The sequence below is a fragment of the Drosophila albomicans genome, chromosome 2L, assembly GCF_009650485.2.
Source record: "Drosophila albomicans strain 15112-1751.03 chromosome 2L, ASM965048v2, whole genome shotgun sequence".
NCBI classification, from domain to species: Eukaryota; Metazoa; Arthropoda; class Insecta; order Diptera; family Drosophilidae; genus Drosophila; species Drosophila albomicans.
The window spans coordinates 1,951,860-1,970,112 of record NC_047628.2 but is presented as its reverse complement, the minus strand read 5'-3'; the positions used below and the strand labels follow the sequence as shown (position 1 = coordinate 1,970,112).

General features: G+C 34.9%; 1 long non-coding RNA gene across 1 annotated transcript; it reads left to right on the top strand.

The window, feature by feature from the left end:
- The first annotated feature begins 4,295 nt into the window (after positions 1–4,295).
- On the top strand, positions 4,296–16,606 carry LOC127565232 (uncharacterized). Its single transcript, XR_007954611.1, has 2 exons — positions 4,296–4,621; positions 16,425–16,606. It is a non-coding gene; the product is annotated as an uncharacterized LOC127565232 (long non-coding RNA).
- The last annotated feature ends 1,647 nt before the right edge of the window (positions 16,607–18,253 follow it).

Here is an 18,253-nt window from a genome sequence, read left to right as displayed (position 1 = left end):
TATTTTTGCAATTTTTTTTAAATTAAAATTGATTTTTTCAAATTTTTATGAAGTGATATTATACGTTTTATATATTGAAATCAGGTTTATTCACCTACAATTACAGTTAAACACCTCTAAAGAGAATGTCTGCAATTGCATAATTAAAAATATTACCGTTGCCTTGGTAGCTTGCTTCGCTACTCGCTACTTTTAGTGCCTTGCTGGTCATGTCATATTTATCACTACCTGCACTTTATTTTCCAGCCACTATAAATTGTCGGCTGCTACTGCTGCTGTTGCTGCTGGAAAGTGTGGCCAGGATGCTAGATGGTGTCTTTCCCGTCTCTTCATTTCTCGCATCAACGTATCAACGTTGCCAGCCGCATGGCACCCACAGGCAACATTATTTGACGTAACCAAAGTAATTTTAATTTTCAGTGCGCACAACTCAGAATGGTGCGGTGGGAAAAGGTGGGGTTTGCCTACCGCCGGTGAACCAGCAAGTGGCACTACAATGCACTCAGAAAGCGAGAAAGGCGAGGTGTATGGCGGGAGAAAGACTGAGGAATGGTTGCTTAAGCATATTGTAAATAGACTGCATAATGAGCTGCGTTTGCTTTTTGAGAGTGGCAGTCGGAAATTGAGATGAAACTGGAATCTGATGAGACACCTTAGTAAAGTAGCTATAAATTAAAGTTTTACTTCTCGGAAATCAAATTTAAATTCAAACAAAATTACTCGGTTAAATAATTGGAAAATGATTTAAATATTGGTAGTATCTAAGTTTTATTTCAACTGACACCGAACAATTTAGTGTGGGCAACCCTTTGCAATGATGCGACCTCAGTTTGTGTATTGTTCACACGATCAAGTCTTATATGATCTAGACTAACGTCAATTTCTACCCATGATGAAGTAAACTTTTACCTTACAAAAATATACATTCTTGATCGGTTCAAGAAAAGTGTAGTCATTTTAACAGAACGATATTAGAGTTACGCAACAAAGTCTAAAGTGCTTTACTTTCAATTTGTTCTGTTTGCATTGGGTTCTTGGTAAAATCTCAGCGATCGATTTCAGGAACCTCTTTGAGAGATTGAAACAGGAAAAGTTAAAATTATTATATGTGAGGAGATCAACCTAAAAAAAAGAAACTAATTTAAAAGAACTAAAAAATTGTCGCAAAACATGTATAATGTTTGTGGCACGTTGTTGGCTATTCCACAGTGATTGACTATTTTGAATTACAACTTTTACGTACTTGTCAGTCTGTTCACATTTGAACAAAATGATTAAAAATTTTTGGGCTTGTTTGATATCGAAGTGTGTTTAATATGTATAGTCTCACAAACAGCATCATTAGGAAAGTAGATCTGATCATAAACTTAAAAATATAAATTAGTTTTAATTTTTATTTTTAAAAATATAATATAAAACTTTTTTTTTTTTTTTTTGGTTTTTATACCCATAGGGTAGAAGGGTATTATAACTATGTACTGGCAGGAAATGTATGTAACAGGTAGAAGGAGGCATCTTCGACCCCATAAAGTATATATGTACATATATTATTTCCGTATGAGCACCTAGTCATCAACAAATATAGATATAGTTAGTTTCTGACAGCAGTTGTTATGTTAAGTGAGTTTCAAATTTTTGCCACGCCCAATTCAATAATAGTTATTGTCCTTGTGATTTCTGAAAATTTGGTTGCGGTCATATAAAAATTGTGAAAGTTATTAAAGAAATACTTTTGTATAGGGAAAACGCATTAAAGTCGAGTGTGCTCGACTGTGAGATACCCGCTACCCATTTTAAATAAAAGCAATATATTATATTTTGCTGTATTATTCTAAAAATATGCAAAAATACTAAAAATATACCAACTGGTATATTTGGTATATTGATTTAGTACCGCATTCAAAATATACCATAGACGTCACAAAAAACCAGATTGTCAGCCAAAGCAAATGCGACCCCTAGGAAGTAGGCGTTTTTGCTCATACAAAAGTATTTCTTTAATAACTTCGATAATTTTTATCTGATCGCAACTAAATTTTCAGGAATCTCAACTACTATAGTTGGCGTCGCAAAAATTTGAAACAAATTTGATCTGAGTGCAAACATAACAAATGCTGTCGAAAAAATTATAGCTCTATCTCTTATAGTCTTATAGACATGGCTAGATCTTCTCGGCTGTTGACGCTGATCAAGAATATATACTTTATAGGGTCGGAGATGCCTCCTTCTATCTGTTACATACACGGTAAATTTAAGTATTTTTGTAGTATATTTTTTATTTTAAGAAAATATGTTTTTTTAAATGGGGTACCGGCTATCTCAAAGTCGAACACACTTATCTGTAGTTCTCTTACTTGTCTTCATATTCTACTTAAATATACTATATTATCGATAAGCATTAGAAATAAAAAACACCGGCTGATACAATAGTTGATACTTTTGGTAAGACTTCTCTAATAATGTTCATAATTCTACAAATATCTAGCCAAATATATAAATCGTTCTTAATAAACATTTGGCCTAATATACACGAATGTATTCGTACGCATATGCACATTAACACTTTTAAGAAATATATTCTTATAACTATTGAAATTATTATTTCAAATAATAAATATTTCAAATGAAAATTGTTAAATTTAAAAATTTTATCGTAAAGTGGTCTTCTATCAAGAACACAATTTTTTGGTGTATACTTTCTATTTTAGAAACTGATCTTGTTCTAAGTACACAAGCTGAATAAACATTTAAACTTTGCGACGCTCATTAAATAGTAAGCACAAAAAGAGTATTTGCGTTCTGACCTTTTTTTGTTAAATCAATTGTCGCTATTCTTCTGCAAAAATCTGCAGTCATATTTAATGTGCAAATTTAAAACCTACTGAATAAATAAGCCTATTCGTTTCCTCATAGTATATAAGACAGCTAGTTGTGGGAGAAAGGTATCATTCACAAAATCTTTTCGCTAACATGAGAGCTACTACAATTTTATTGGGATGTGCCTTAGTGGCCATTTGTCTTTCCTATTTACCAAGAGCTGACTCTACTTCAACTACAACTACAACCACTACCGAGGCTAGCACCACCACCACCACGACCGAAGCTACCACAACAACCACTGCCTCCTCATCTGACACCACTTCAACAACCTCTAGTAGTGGAGCTAAGAAGACCAGAAGGAAGCACCATTGGAAGGTCGTGAGAAATCCTGGAAAGACGGTCATCAAGAGACACCGCAAGCAAGGCAAATAAGAAAATTTTCCTCAGATATTGATTTTCTTCAGAATTGTATGTACAATACTTGCAGTGCATGAATTAAAATGACCGAAAATGCATAAATTTGTTCGTGTAAAAGTATTTAATTCTTCATTGTTGAGTAATATATGTTACAATCAAACAATTCTGAAAATTACAAGAGTAAATGTGCCTATAAAATATGTTGTTACTTGTTTTAATATTTTTGAGGGAATACGACAAAATATTGAAATATTTTGGGCGTTCAATCTTTGTTACACATGTTACACAGTTATATTCATGGTAAGATGCTAAAATTTGCACACTACTTAGTTCAGAAAACTCAATTGTGAGATTAAACCCCGATTTAAATTCAAATGCAAGATCGGTAAAAGCTACTATTTTCTAGCAGAAACAACTAACCTTTGTTAACTACAGTCGAGTGTGCTCGACTATGAGATTAGAGGGTATCTCATAGTCAAGCACACCCATTTTGAATAAAATAAAATATTTCGGTATTCAATGTAAATTATACCAAAAAATTTACCATAAAATGAACAAAAAATATATCAAATGGTATATTTGGTATATTCCACTTTCACTACATTCAAAACATTCTTAGAGTGACAGCCGAAGAAACTAATGCCCCTAGTAAGTGTGCGTTTTTGTCCATACAGAAGTTATATTTAATAACTTCGACAATTTTTATCTGATCGCAACAAAAATTTCAGAAATCACGAACACTTTAGTCATTATTTACCGTGGGACCGATTTAGCGAGCGAGACAGAGATAGAGTATCGGAATCGCCTCTACACGATTGCCAGTGTTGCCCCACAGGTTCACACCCAGCAAACAAATATTAATATATTTATTGCTAAAATGTAGATTTCCTTTTCATTAATAACATTCTGAGAATGGTTTTACATCTGTCAATAGCTGCTGTAATAATTTAGTCCTAAATTTATGTATTACTCAAGATTGTAAAATATATAGTATTTTATTTTAGTATTAAATTATGTATTATATATGTATATATTTTTTTTATTATTTTTTTCTTCTCTGCAATCTGATAAAAATTGTAAAAGTTATTTTAGAAATAAATATCGAAATAAAGAATTAATTAATATTACACGATCAAAATTAAAATGTATGCATTTTTCGAAATATTAATGCACACACTTTAAGAATTATACAAGTTTATCTGAAGAAAATCAATATCTGACAACAAAATATCTCATTTAGATCACAAATTTTCGGCCTCCTTTGCGGTGTCTCTTGATGACCTTCTTTCCAGGGTGTCTCACGACCTTCCAATGGTGCTTCCTTCTGGTCTTCTTAGCTTTACTGCTAGAGGTTGTTGAAGTGGTGTCAGATGAGGAGGCAGTGGTTGTTGTGGTAGCTTCGGTCGTGGTGGTAGTGGTGCTAGCCTCGGTAGTGGTTGTAGTTGTAGTTGTAGTTGAAGTAGAGAGTCAGCTCTTGGTAAATAGGAAAGACAAATGGCCACTAAGGCACATCCCAATAAAATTGTAGTAGCTCTCATGTTAGCGAAAAGATTTTGTGAATGATACCTTTCTCCCACAACTAGCTGTCTTATATACTAAGACGAAACGAATAGGCTTATTTATTCAGTAGGTTTTTAAATTTGCACATTAAATATGACTGCAGACTTTTGCACAAGAATAGAGACAATTGGTCTTTTTAAAAGAAATTTGTTAAAAGGGAAATATTCCGTTGGATTATGACGTTGGGATCCGTGCAGTGTTATCCAAAACGTAGCAAACTCTAGTTTTATCAACAAGTAAGAAAACTACAGTAAATTGTGATCGACTTGAGATACCCGCTACCCATTTTTAATAAAAGCAATATATTGCGGTATTAATCTTAAAATATACCAAAGATATACTACAAAAATATTAAAAATATAGCAAGTCGTGTTTTTGGTATATCGATATAGTACCACATTAAATCAAGTAAGAAAGCTACAGTCGAGTGTGCTCGACTGTGAGATACCCGCTACTCATTTTTTATAATAAAAGCAAAATATTACGGTATTTTTCCAAAATATACTAAATGAATATACCATTTTTAATAAAAGCAATAAACATGTATTTGGTATATTGATATAGTACTACACTCAGTGCAAAACATACCAGATTGTCAGCCAAAGCATCTACGACCCTTAGTAAGGAGGCGTTTTTGCCCATACAAAAGTATTTCTTTAACAACTTCGACAATTTTTATCTGATAGCAACCAAAATTTAAGAAATCACGAAGACTATAGTCATTATTGTATATGCCTAGCTCTAGCTTTAAAATTACGCTTGTCATTCGATGTTTGTCAATTTGCGGGGGCTGACGTGGGTTTGGCAAAAATTTGAAACAAACTTGATCTGCGTGCAAACATAACAAATGCTGTCCAAAAAAATTATAGCTCTATCTCCTATAGTCTCTGATATCTAGGGGTTGATATGGACAGAAGAACAGACGGACAGACGGACAGACAGACAGACGAACATGACTAGATCGTCTCAGATGTTGACGGAGATGCCTCCTTCTATCTGTTACATACATTTCCTGCCGGCACAAAGTTATAATACCCTTCTATCCTATGGATAGCGGTATAAAAACTCCACACTTTCGGTTTCCAACTCTTGGTTTCCTTTCTACTCCTCTGTTTTCCTCATTCCTTTCTGACTTGGTGTTATCTATGCATACATCTGTATGTAGATAAACTAAACTATTACTAAATATACATATGTACATTGTATTTAAAGAATAAATATAATTACCTTTTTTTTTAGATTCACAAAATATTTCTCCATGCTTAGAGCCGCTTCCAACCTTCAATTTAAGTTAACCTAGAATGCAATTTTATCAGTAGAGAATCTCTACTAGAGATATATATTTTCTAACCCAAATTCGTGCAACCAAACCTCGTCTTAGAAAAATGTGAAAATTGCCCAGGGAAAAAAGACTATCGATAGTGGCTCAGAGAGATAAATATTCGATACCTCGATAGTGCCATCGATAGTTTCCCAGCTGTATTTTCAATACCAAGGCGAGGACGTCATCTGATCGGAAAAATTTATAAATATCTAATTTTATTATTAATCGAAGAAGAACACTCTGCGTGGATATAGCAGCTAGCTTTATAAACGATCAAAAGCGCTTCAATAATTCGGCGTGTTAGCGAAATATGGATCGCCGTACATAGCGTCATCTCCACGCTACTCGCCTGTGCACAAAAACTGCTAATGTCGACATCGTTTGCACCTATGCTGATAAGCTAACATAAGAGAATCTCCTAAGCCCCACCGCCGCGACTATGTTCTTAGCGCCGGCTAATGATGGAACTATAAACGTGGGACCCGATTTAGCGAGCGAGACAGAGATAGAGTATCGGAATCGCCTCTACACGATTGCCAGTGTTGCCCCACAGGTTCACACCCAGCAAACAAATATTAATATATTTATTGCTAAAATGTAGATTTCCTTTTCATTAATAACATTCTGAGAATGGTTTTTACATCTGTCAATAGCTGCTGTAATAATTTAGTCCTAAATTTATGTATTACTCAAGATTGTAAAATATATAGTATTTTATTTTATTTATGTAAATTATGTATTATATATGTATATATTTTTTTATTATTTTTTTCTTCTCTGCAATCTGATAAAAATTGTAGAAGTTATTTTAGAAATAAATATCGAAATAAAGAATTAATTAATATTACACGATCAAAATTAAAATGTATGCATTTTTCGAAATATTAATGCACACACTTTAAGAATTATACAAGTTTATCTGAAGAAAATCAATATCTGACAACAAATATCTCATTTAGATCACAAATTTTCGGCCTCCTTTGCGGTGTCTCTTGATGACCTTCTTTCCAGGGTGTCTCACGACCTTCCAATGGTGCTTCCTTCTGGTCTTCTTAGCTTTACTGCTAGAGGTTGTTGAAGTGGTGTCAGATGAGGAGGCAGTGGTTGTTGTGGTAGCTTCGGTCGTGGTGGTGGTGGTGCTAGCCTCGGTAGTGGTTGTAGTTGTAGTTGTAGTTGAAGTAGAGTCAGCTCTTGGTAAATAGGAAAGACAAATGGCCACTAAGGCACATCCCAATAAAATTGTAGTAGCTCTCATGTTAGCGAAAAGATTTTGTGAATGATACCTTTCTCCCACAACTAGCTGTCTTATATACTAAGACGAAACGAATAGGCTTATTTATTCAGTAGGTTTTAAATTTGCACATTAAATATGACTGCAGACTTTTGCACAAGAATAGAGACAATTGGTCTTTTTAAAAGAAATTTGTTTAAAAGGGAAATATTCCGTTGGATTATGACGTTGGGATCCGTGCAGTGTTATCCAAAACGTAGCAAACTCTAGTTTTATCAACAAGTAAGAAAACTACAGTAAATTGTGATCGACTTGAGATACCCGCTACCCATTTTTAATAAAAGCAATATATTGCGGTATTAATCAATACCATAATACCAAAGATATACTACAAAAATATTAAAAATATAGCAAGTCGTGTTTTTGGGTATATCGATATAGTACCACATTAAATCAAGTAAGAAAGCTACAGTCGAGTGTGCTCGACTGTGAGATACCCGCTACTCATTTTTTAATAAAAGCAAAATATTACGGTATTTTTCCAAAATATACTAAATGAATATACCATTTTTAATAAAAGCAATAACATGTATTTGGTATATTGATATAGTACTACACTCAGTGCAAAACATACCAGATTGTCAGCCAAAGCATCTACGACCCTTAGTAAGGAGGCGTTTTTGCCCATACAAAAGTATTTCTTTAACAACTTCGACAATTTTTATCTGATAGCAACCAAAATTTAAGAAATCACGAAGACTATAGTCATTATTGTATATGCCTAGCTCTAGCTTTAAAATTACGCTTGTCATTCGATGTTTTTCAATTTGCGGGGGCTGACGTGGGTTTGGCAAAATTTGAAAACAAACTTGATCTGCGTGCAAACATAACAAATGCTGTCCAAAAAAATTATAGCTCTATCTCCTATAGTCTCTGATATCTAGGGGTTGATATGGACAGAAGAACAGACGGACAGACAGACAGACGAACATGACTAGATCGTCTCAGATGTTGACGGAGATGCCTCCTTCTATCTGTTACATACATTTCCTGCCGGCACAAAGTTATAATACCCTTCTATCCTATGGATAGCGGGTATAAAAACTCCACACTTTCGGTTTCCAACTCTTGGTTTCCTTTCTACTCCTCTGTTTTCCTCATTCCTTTCTGACTTGGTGTTATCTATGCATACGATCTGTATGTAGATAAACTAAAACTATCGTACTAACCACGAACCACACTCGGCGACAGCGACACTATACATATGTACATTATATTTAAAGAATAAATATAACAGCATAATTACCTTTTTTTACATTATGTAGATTCACACAAAATATTTCTCCATGCTTAGAGCCGCTTCCAACCTTCAATTTAAGTTAACCTAGAATGCAATTTTATCAGTAGAGAATCTCTACTAGAGATATATATTTTCTAACCCAAATTCGTGCAACCAAACCTCGTGTTAGAAAAATGTGAAAATTGCCCAGCTCAATCGATAGAGAAAGAAGACTATCGATAGTGGCTCAGAGAGATAAATATTCGATACCTCGATAGTGCCATCGATAGTTTCCCAGCTGTATTTTCAATACCAAGGCGAGGACGTCATCTGATCGGAAAAATTTATAAATATCTAATTTTATTATTAATCGAAGAAGAACACTCTGCGTGGATATAGCAGCTAGCTTTATAAACGATCAAAAGCGCTTCAATAATTCGGCGTGTTAGCGAAATATGGATCGCCGTACATAGCGTCATCTCCACGCTACTCGCCTGTGCACAAAAACTGCTAATGTCGACATCGTTTGCACCTATGCTGATAAGCTAACATAAGAGAATCTCCTAAGCCCCACCGCCGCGACTATGTTCTTAGCGCCGGCTAATGATGGAACTATAAACGTGGGACCGATTTAGCGAGCGAGACAGAGATAGAGTATCGGAATCGCCTCTACACGATTGCCAGTGTTGCCCCACAGGTTCACACCCAGCAAACAAATATTAATATATTTATTGCTAAAATGTAGATTTCCTTTTCATTAATAACATTCTGAGAATGGTTTTACATCTGTCAATAGCTGCTGTAATAATTTAGTCCTAAATTTATGTATTACTCAAGATTGTAAAATATATAGTATTTTATTTTAGTATTAAATTATGTATTATATATGTATATATTTTTTTATTATTTTTTTCTTCTCTGCAATCTGATAAAAATTGTAAAAGTTATTTTAGAAATAAATATCGAAATAAAGAATTAATTAATATTACACGATCAAAATTAAAATGTATGCATTTTTCGAAATATTAATGCACACACTTTAAGAATTATACAAGTTTATCTGAAGAAAATCAATATCTGACAACAAATATCTCATTTAGATCACAAATTTTCGGCCTCTTTTGCGGTGTCTCTTGATGACCTTCTTTCCAGGGTGTCTCACGACCTTCCAATGGTGCTTCCTTCTGGTCTTCTTAGCTTTACTGCTAGAGGTTGTTGAAGTGGTGTCAGATGAGGAGGCAGTGGTTGTTGTGGTAGCTTCGGTCGTGGTGGTGGTGGTGCTAGCCTCGGTAGTGGTTGTAGTTGTAGTTGTAGTTGAAGTAGAGTCAGCTCTTGGTAAATAGGAAAGACAAATGGCCACTAAGGCACATCCCAATAAAATTGTAGTAGCTCTCATGTTAGCGAAAAGATTTTGTGAATGATACCTTTCTCCCACAACTAGCTGTCTTATATACTAAGAAGAAACGAATAGGCTTATTTATTCAGTAGGTTTTAAATTTGCACATTAAATATGACTGCAGACTTTTGCACAAGAATAGAGACAATTGGTCTTTTTAAAAGAAATTTGTTAAAAGGGAAATATTCCGTTGGATTATGAAGTTGGGATCCGTGCAGTGTTATCCAAAACGTAGCAAACTCTAGTTTTATCAACAAGTAAGAAAACTACAGTAAATTGTGATCGACTTGAGATACCCGCTACCCATTTTTAATAAAAGCAATATATTGCGGTATTAATCTTAAAATATACCAAAGATATACTACAAAAATATTAAAAATATAGCAAGTCGTGTTTTTGGTATATCGATATAGTACCACATTAAATCAAGTAAGAAAGCTACAGTCGAGTGTGCTCGACTGTGAGATACCCGCTACTCATTTTTAATAAAAGCAAAATATTACGATATTTTTCAAAATATACTAAATGAATATACCATTTTTAATAAAAGCAATAACATGTATTTGGTATATTGATATAGTACTACACTCAGTGCAAAACATACCAGATTGTCAGCCAAAGCATCTACGACCCTTAGTAAGGAGGCGTTTTTGCCCATACAAAAGTATTTCTTTAACAACTTCGACAATTTTTATCTGATAGCAACCAAAATTTAAGAAATCACGAAGACTATAGTCATTATTGTATATGCCTAGCTCTAGCTTTAAAATTACGCTTGTCATTCGATGTTTTTCAATTTGCGGGGGCTGACGTGGGTTTGGCAAAAATTTGAAACAAACTTGATCTGCGTGCAAACATAACAAATGCTGTCCAAAAAAATTATAGCTCTATCTCCTATAGTCTCTGATATCTAGGGGTTGATATGGACAGAAGAACAGACGGACAGACAGACAGACGAACATGACTAGATCGTCTCAGATGTTGACGGAGATGCCTCCTTCTATCTGTTACATACATTTCCTGCCGGCACAAAGTTATAATACCCTTCTATCCTATGGATAGCGGGTATAAAAACTCCACACTTTCGGTTTCCAACTCTTGGTTTCCTTTCTACTCCTCTGTTTTCCTCATTCCTTTCTGACTTGGTGTTATCTATGCATACATCTGTATGTAGATAAACTAAACTATTACTAAATATACATATGTACATTATATTTAAAGAATAAATATAATTACCTTTTTTTTTTAGATTCACAAAATATTTCTCCATGCTTAGAGCCGCTTCCAACCTTCAATTTAAGTTAACCTAGAATGCAATTTTATCAGTAGAGAATCTCTACTAGAGATATATATTTTCTAACCCAAATTCGTGCAACCAAACCTCGTGTTAGAACAAGTAAGAAAGCTACAGTCGAGTGTACTCGACTGTGAGATACCCGCTACCCATTTTAAATAAAAACAAAATATTTTGCGGTATTATTCTCAAAATATACCAAATATACTGCAAAAATACTAAAAATATACCAACTGGAATATGTGGTATATCGGTGCAGTGCCGCATATACCTTAGACGGCACAATATACCGGATTGTCAGCCAAAGCAACAAAGGCCCCTAGTAAGTAGGCGTTTTTGCCCATACAAAAGTATTTCTTTAATGACTTCCAAAATCTTTATCTGATCGCACCCAAATTCTCAGGAATCATAATTACTACAGTTACTATTGTATATACCAAAATTCGCAACTCTAGCTTTAAAATTACGCTTGTTATTCGATTTTTTTGATTTGCGGGGCGAAAGGGGGCGTGGCAAAAATTTGAAACAAACTTGATCTGCGTGCAAACATAACAAATGCTCTCGAAAAAAAATTATAGCTCTATCTCTTATAGTCTCTGAGATCTAGGTGTTCATACGGACAGACGGACAGACACACAGACGGACAGACAGACAGACGGACATGGCTAGATCGTCTCGGCTGTTGACGCTGATCAAGAATATATATACTTTATATGGTCGGAGATGCCTCCTACGACCTGTTACATACATTTCCTGTCGGCACAAAGTTATAATACCCTTCTACCCTATGGGTAGCGGGTATAAAAATGTGAAAATTGCCCAGCTCAATCGATAGAGAAATAAGACTATCGATAGTGGCTCAGAGAGATAAATATTCGATACCTCGATAGTGCCATCGATAGTTTCCCAGCTGTATTTTCAATACCAAGGCGAGGACGTCATCTGATCGGAAAAATTTATAAATATCTAATTTTATTATTAATCGAAGAAGAACACTCTGCGTGGATATAGCAGCTAGCTTTATAAACGATCAAAAGCGCTTCAATAATTCGGCGTGTTAGCGAAATATGGATCGCCGTACATAGCGTCATCTCCACGCTACTCGCCTGTGCACAAAAACTGCTAATGTCGACATCGTTTGCACCTATGCTGATAAGCTAACATAAGAGAATCTCCTAAGCCCCACCGCCGCGACTATGTTCTTAGCGCCGGTTAATGATGGAACTATAAACGTGGGACCGATTTAGCGAGCGAGACAGAGATAGAGTATCGGAATCGCCTCTACACGATTGCCAGTGTTGCCCCACAGGTTCACACCCAGCAAACAAATATTAATATATTTATTGCTAAAATGTAGATTTCCTTTTCATTAATAACATTCTGAGAATGGTTTTACATCTGTCAATAGCTGCTGTAATAATTTAGTCCTAAATTTATGTATTACTCAAGATTGTAAAATATATAGTATTTTATTTTAGTATTAAATTATGTATTATATATATATATATATTTTTTTATTATTTTTTTCTTCTCTGCAATCTGATAAAAAATTGTAGAAGTTATTTTAGAAATAAATATCGAAATAAAGAATTAATTAATATTACACGATCAAAATTAAAATGTATGCATTTTTTTCGAAATATTAATGCACACACTTTAAGAATTATACAAGTTTATCTGAAGAAAATCAATATCTGACAACAAATATCTCATTTAGATCACAAATTTTCGGCCTCCTTTGCGGTGTCTCTTGATGACCTTCTTTCCAGGGTGTCTCACGACCTTCCAATGGTGCTTCCTTCTGGTCTTCTTAGCTTTACTGCTAGAGGTTGTTGAAGTGGTGTCAGATGAGGAGGCAGTGGTTGTTGTGGTAGCTTCGGTCGTGGTGGTGGTGGTGCTAGCCTCGGTAGTGGTTGTAGTTGTAGTTGTAGTTGAAGTAGAGTCAGCTCTTGGTAAATAGGAAAGACAAATGGCCACTAAGGCACATCCCAATAAAATTGTAGTAGCTCTCATGTTAGCGAAAAGATTTTGTGAATGATACCTTTCTCCCACAACTAGCTGTCTTATATACTAAGAAGAAACGAATAGGCTTATTTATTCAGTAGGTTTTAAATTTGCACATTAAATATGACTGCAGACTTTTGCACAAGAATAGAGACAATTGGTCTTTTTAAAGAAATTTGTTAAAAGGGAAATATTCCGTTGGATTATGAAGTTGGGATCCGTGCAGTGTTATCCAAAACGTAGCAAACTCTAGTTTTATCAACAAGTAAGAAAACTACAGTAAATTGTGATCGACTTGAGATACCCGCTACCCATTTTTAATAAAAGCAATATATTGCGGTATTAATCTTAAAATATACCAAAGATATACTACAAAAATATTAAAAATATAGCAAGTCGTGTTTTTGGTATATCGATATAGTACCACATTAAATCAAGTAAGAAAGCTACAGTCGAGTGTGCTCGACTGTGAGATACCCGCTACTCATTTTTAATAAAAGCAAAATATTACGGTATTTTTCCAAAATATACTAAATGAATATACCATTTTTAATAAAAGCAATAACATGTATTTGGTATATTGATATAGTACTACACTCAGTGCAAAACATACCAGATTGTCAGCCAAAGCATCTACGACCCTTAGTAAGGAGGCGTTTTTGCCCATACAAAAGTATTTCTTTAACAACTTCGACAATTTTTATCTGATAGCAACCAAAATTTAAGAAATCACGAAGACTATAGTCATTATTGTATATGCCTAGCTCTAGCTTTAAAATTTACGCTTGTCATTCGATGTTTTTCAATTTGCGGGGGCTGACGTGGGTTTGGCAAAAAATTTGAAACAAACTTGATCTGCGTGCAAACATAACAAATGCTGTCCAAAAAAATTATAGCTCTATCTCCTATAGTCTCTGATATCTAGGGGTTGATATGGACAGAAGAACAGACGGACAGACAGACAGACGAACATGACTAGATCGTCTCAGATGTTGACGGAGATGCCTCCTTCTATCTGTTACATACATTTCCTGCCGGCACAAAGTTATAATACCCTTCTATCCTATGGATAGCGGGTATAAAAACTCCACACTTTCGGTTTCCAACTCTTGGTTTTCCTTTCTACTCCTCTGTTTTCCTCATTCCTTTCTGACTTGGTGTTATCTATGCATACATCTGTATGTAGATAAACTAAACTATTACTAAATATACATATGTACATTATATTTAAAGAATAAATATCCTTTTTTTTTTAGATTCACAAAATATTTCTCCATGCTGAGCCGCTTCCAACCTTCAATTTATTAACTAGAATGCAATTTTATCAGTAGAGAATCTCTACTACTAACCCCGAATTCGTGCAACCACCTCGTGTTAGAACAAGTAAGAAAGCTACAGTCGAGTGTACTCGACTGTGAGATACCGCTACCCATTTTAAATAAAAACAAAATATTTTGCGGTATTATTCTCAAAATATACCAAATATCACGGCAAAAATACTAAAAATAGTACCAACTGATGAATATGTGGTATATCGGTGCAGTGCCGCATATACCTTAGACGCACAATGGTGGATTGTCAGCCAAAGCAACAAAGGCCCCTAGTAAGTAGGCGTTTTTGCCCATACAACATACACTTTAATGACTCTCTTTATCTGATCGCACCCAAATTCTCAGAATCACATAATTACACAGTTACTATTGTATATACCAAAATTCGCAACTCTAGCTTTAAAATATACGCTTGTTATTCGATTTTTTTGATTTGCGGGGCGAAAGGGGCGTGGCAAAAATATAAAACAAACTTGATCTGCGTGCAAACATAACAAATGCTCACGAAAAAAAATTAGCTCTATCTCTTATAGTCTCTGAGATCTAGGTGTTCATACGGACAGACGGACAGACACACAGACGGACAGACAGACAGACGGACATGGCTAGATCGTCTCGGCTGTTGACGCTGATCAAGACTATATATACTTTATATGGTCGGAGATGCCTCCTACGACCTGTTACATACATTCCTGTCGGCACAAAGTTATAATACCCTTCTAACCCTATGGGTAGCGGGTATAAAAATGTGAAAATTGCCCAGCTCAATCGATAGAGAAAGAAGACTATCGATAGTGGCTCAGAGAGAGATAAATATTCGATACCTCGATAGTGCCATCGATAGTTTCCCAGCTGTATTTTCAATACCAAGGCGAGGACGTCATCTGATCGGAAAAATTTATAAAAATATCTAATTTTATTATTAATCGAAGAAGAACACTCTGCGTGGATATAGCAGCTAGCTTTATAAACGATCAAAAGCGCTTCAATAATTCGGCGTGTTAGCGAAATATGGATCGCCGTACATAGCGTCATCTCCACGCTACTCGCCTGTGCACAAAAACTGCTAATGTCGACATCGTTTGCACCTATGCTGATAAGCTAACATAAGAGAATCTCCTAAGCCCCACCGCCGCGACTATGTTCTTAGCGCCGGCTAATGATGGAACTATAAACGTGGGACCGATTTAGCGAGCGAGACAGAGATAGAGTATCGGAATCGCCTCTACACGATTGCCAGTGTTGCCCCACAGGTTCACACCCAGCAAACAAATATTAATATATTTATTGCTAAAATGTAGATTTCCTTTTCATTAATAACATTCTGAGAATGGTTTTACATCTGTCAATAGCTGCTGTAATAATTTAGTCCTAAATTTATGTATTACTCAAGATTGTAAAATATATAGTATTTTATTTTAGTATTAAATTATGTATTATATATGTATATATTTTTTTATTATTTTTTTCTTCTCTGCAATCTGATAAAAATTGTAGAAGTTATTTTAGAAATAAATATCGAAATAAAGAATTAATTAATATTACACGATCAAAATTAAAATGTATGCATTTTTCGAAATATTAATGCACACACTTTAAGAATTATACAAGTTTATCTGAAGAAAATCAATATCTGACAACAAATATCTCATTTAGATCACAAATTTTCGGCCTCCTTTGCGGTGTCTCTTGATGACCTTCTTTCCCAGGGTGTCTCACGACCTTCCAATGGTGCTTCCTTCTGGTCTTCTTAGCTTTACTGCTAGAGGTTGTTGAAGTGGTGTCAGATGAGGAGGCAGTGGTTGTTGTGGTAGCTTCGGTCGTGGTGGTGGTGGTGCTAGCCTCGGTAGTGGTTGTAGTTGTAGTTGTAGTTGAAGTAGAGTCAGCTCTTGGTAAATAGGAAAGACAAATGGCCACTAAGGCACATCCCAATAAAATTGTAGTAGCTCTCATGTTAGCGAAAAGATTTTGTGAATGATACCTTTCTCCCACAACTAGCTGTCTTATATACTAAGAAGAAACGAATAGGCTTATTTATTTAGTAGGTTTTAAATTTGCACATTAAATATGACTGCAGACTTTTGCACAAGAATAGAGACAATTGGTCTTTTTAAAAGAAATTTGTTAAAAGGGAAATATTCCGTTGGATTATGACGTTGGGATCCGTGCAGTGTTATCCAAAACGTAGCAAACTCTAGTTTTATCAACAAGTAAGAAAACTACAGTAAATTGTGATCGACTTGAGATACCCGCTACCCATTTTTAATAAAAGCAATATATTGCGGTATTATTCTTGAAATAAACCAAAATATACAGCAAAAATACTAGAAGTATAGCAAGTCGTGTATTTGGTATATTTTCAATAAAGTAACAAATATTTTATGTTAATGTGCTGAACTTCTACATACGCACTATAGAGAGTGGGCAAAAGCATACATACATATATAGATAGAAGAAAATTTAGGGTTGACAGTGTGCCAAATTGAAAAGAACAAATGTCAGCAGTTTTATGTACTAATAAAAAGCAACAGAAATAACAAACAACAACAACTTTGACAAAAACAGGAGACCCGACGAAATCAACGAGTAACACAGACAAAATACAATGTATAAATGATGATGTGGCTTCTGATGAATGCATGTGTGAGTGAGGATGTGAATGTGTATGGACATGTGGATGAAGGAGCATTGCTATGTATTGTATATATGCATGTGTATGTTGGTTGCAAAGTGAATAGCAAATTTGCATGCGTTGGATTACGACAGAGTTGCGGAGTCTGTAGACCCTGCACTCTGGCATAAGTCTGACCTGGGCTAGGATCCAGTTTTGGATCATTTTATTGAGTGCGGTTTTGTCAGAGTTTGTTATCCTTCATCGGTTTGTCTTGTGCTCATTTCAACTTTTGAACCATTTAGCAAGGCAACATTTTCATCTGAGAGGACCACTTGATTGCGGCACTAAATTATATTATGGTCATTACTGAAAGGCTTTGCAAATGCTTTAGCTTGCATTCATGGAAATGTATGTACATATACATCAAACATACGTATGAGTGGTGGTGTTTGTGCTTCGCTTATTACGAATGTTTTATTCATTTAGACAACAAAGTTGTATTGAATGTGTTGTGTAAAGTTAATAGTAGTTTTAGGCAAAAGTCTAGCATATATTTAAATTTTATGCATTCAAGTCCAGTGTAACACTTTCTGCTAACATCGATCAAACTAAGAATTTAGTTGTTATACGCGTATCTTTTGCATCAATTTCAACTATATTTTAGTCCCAAATTACTTCTAGCAATGTTTTATGAGATCACGTAGGGAGCGATGACCGGAGCACGTTTTTACCCGTCTTTATTGTAGCCACAAGCTGCAGCATATCTGCAACAGTACAAGTTGCAAATTTGCCGGTTTCTTCACAGCCATGGAGTACAATCCACTTTCACCAGCAAGTCAGAGGCCACAAACTGTGCTAATTAGCACAGACAAAGAGTTACAAAAAAGCAAAAATGAAAAAAGAAACACACACAAAGGAGAAAAAAGCAACGAAAAAATGAAACAGCTGCTTTTGCATTAAGTCCCGGGAAGCACACGAGCAGA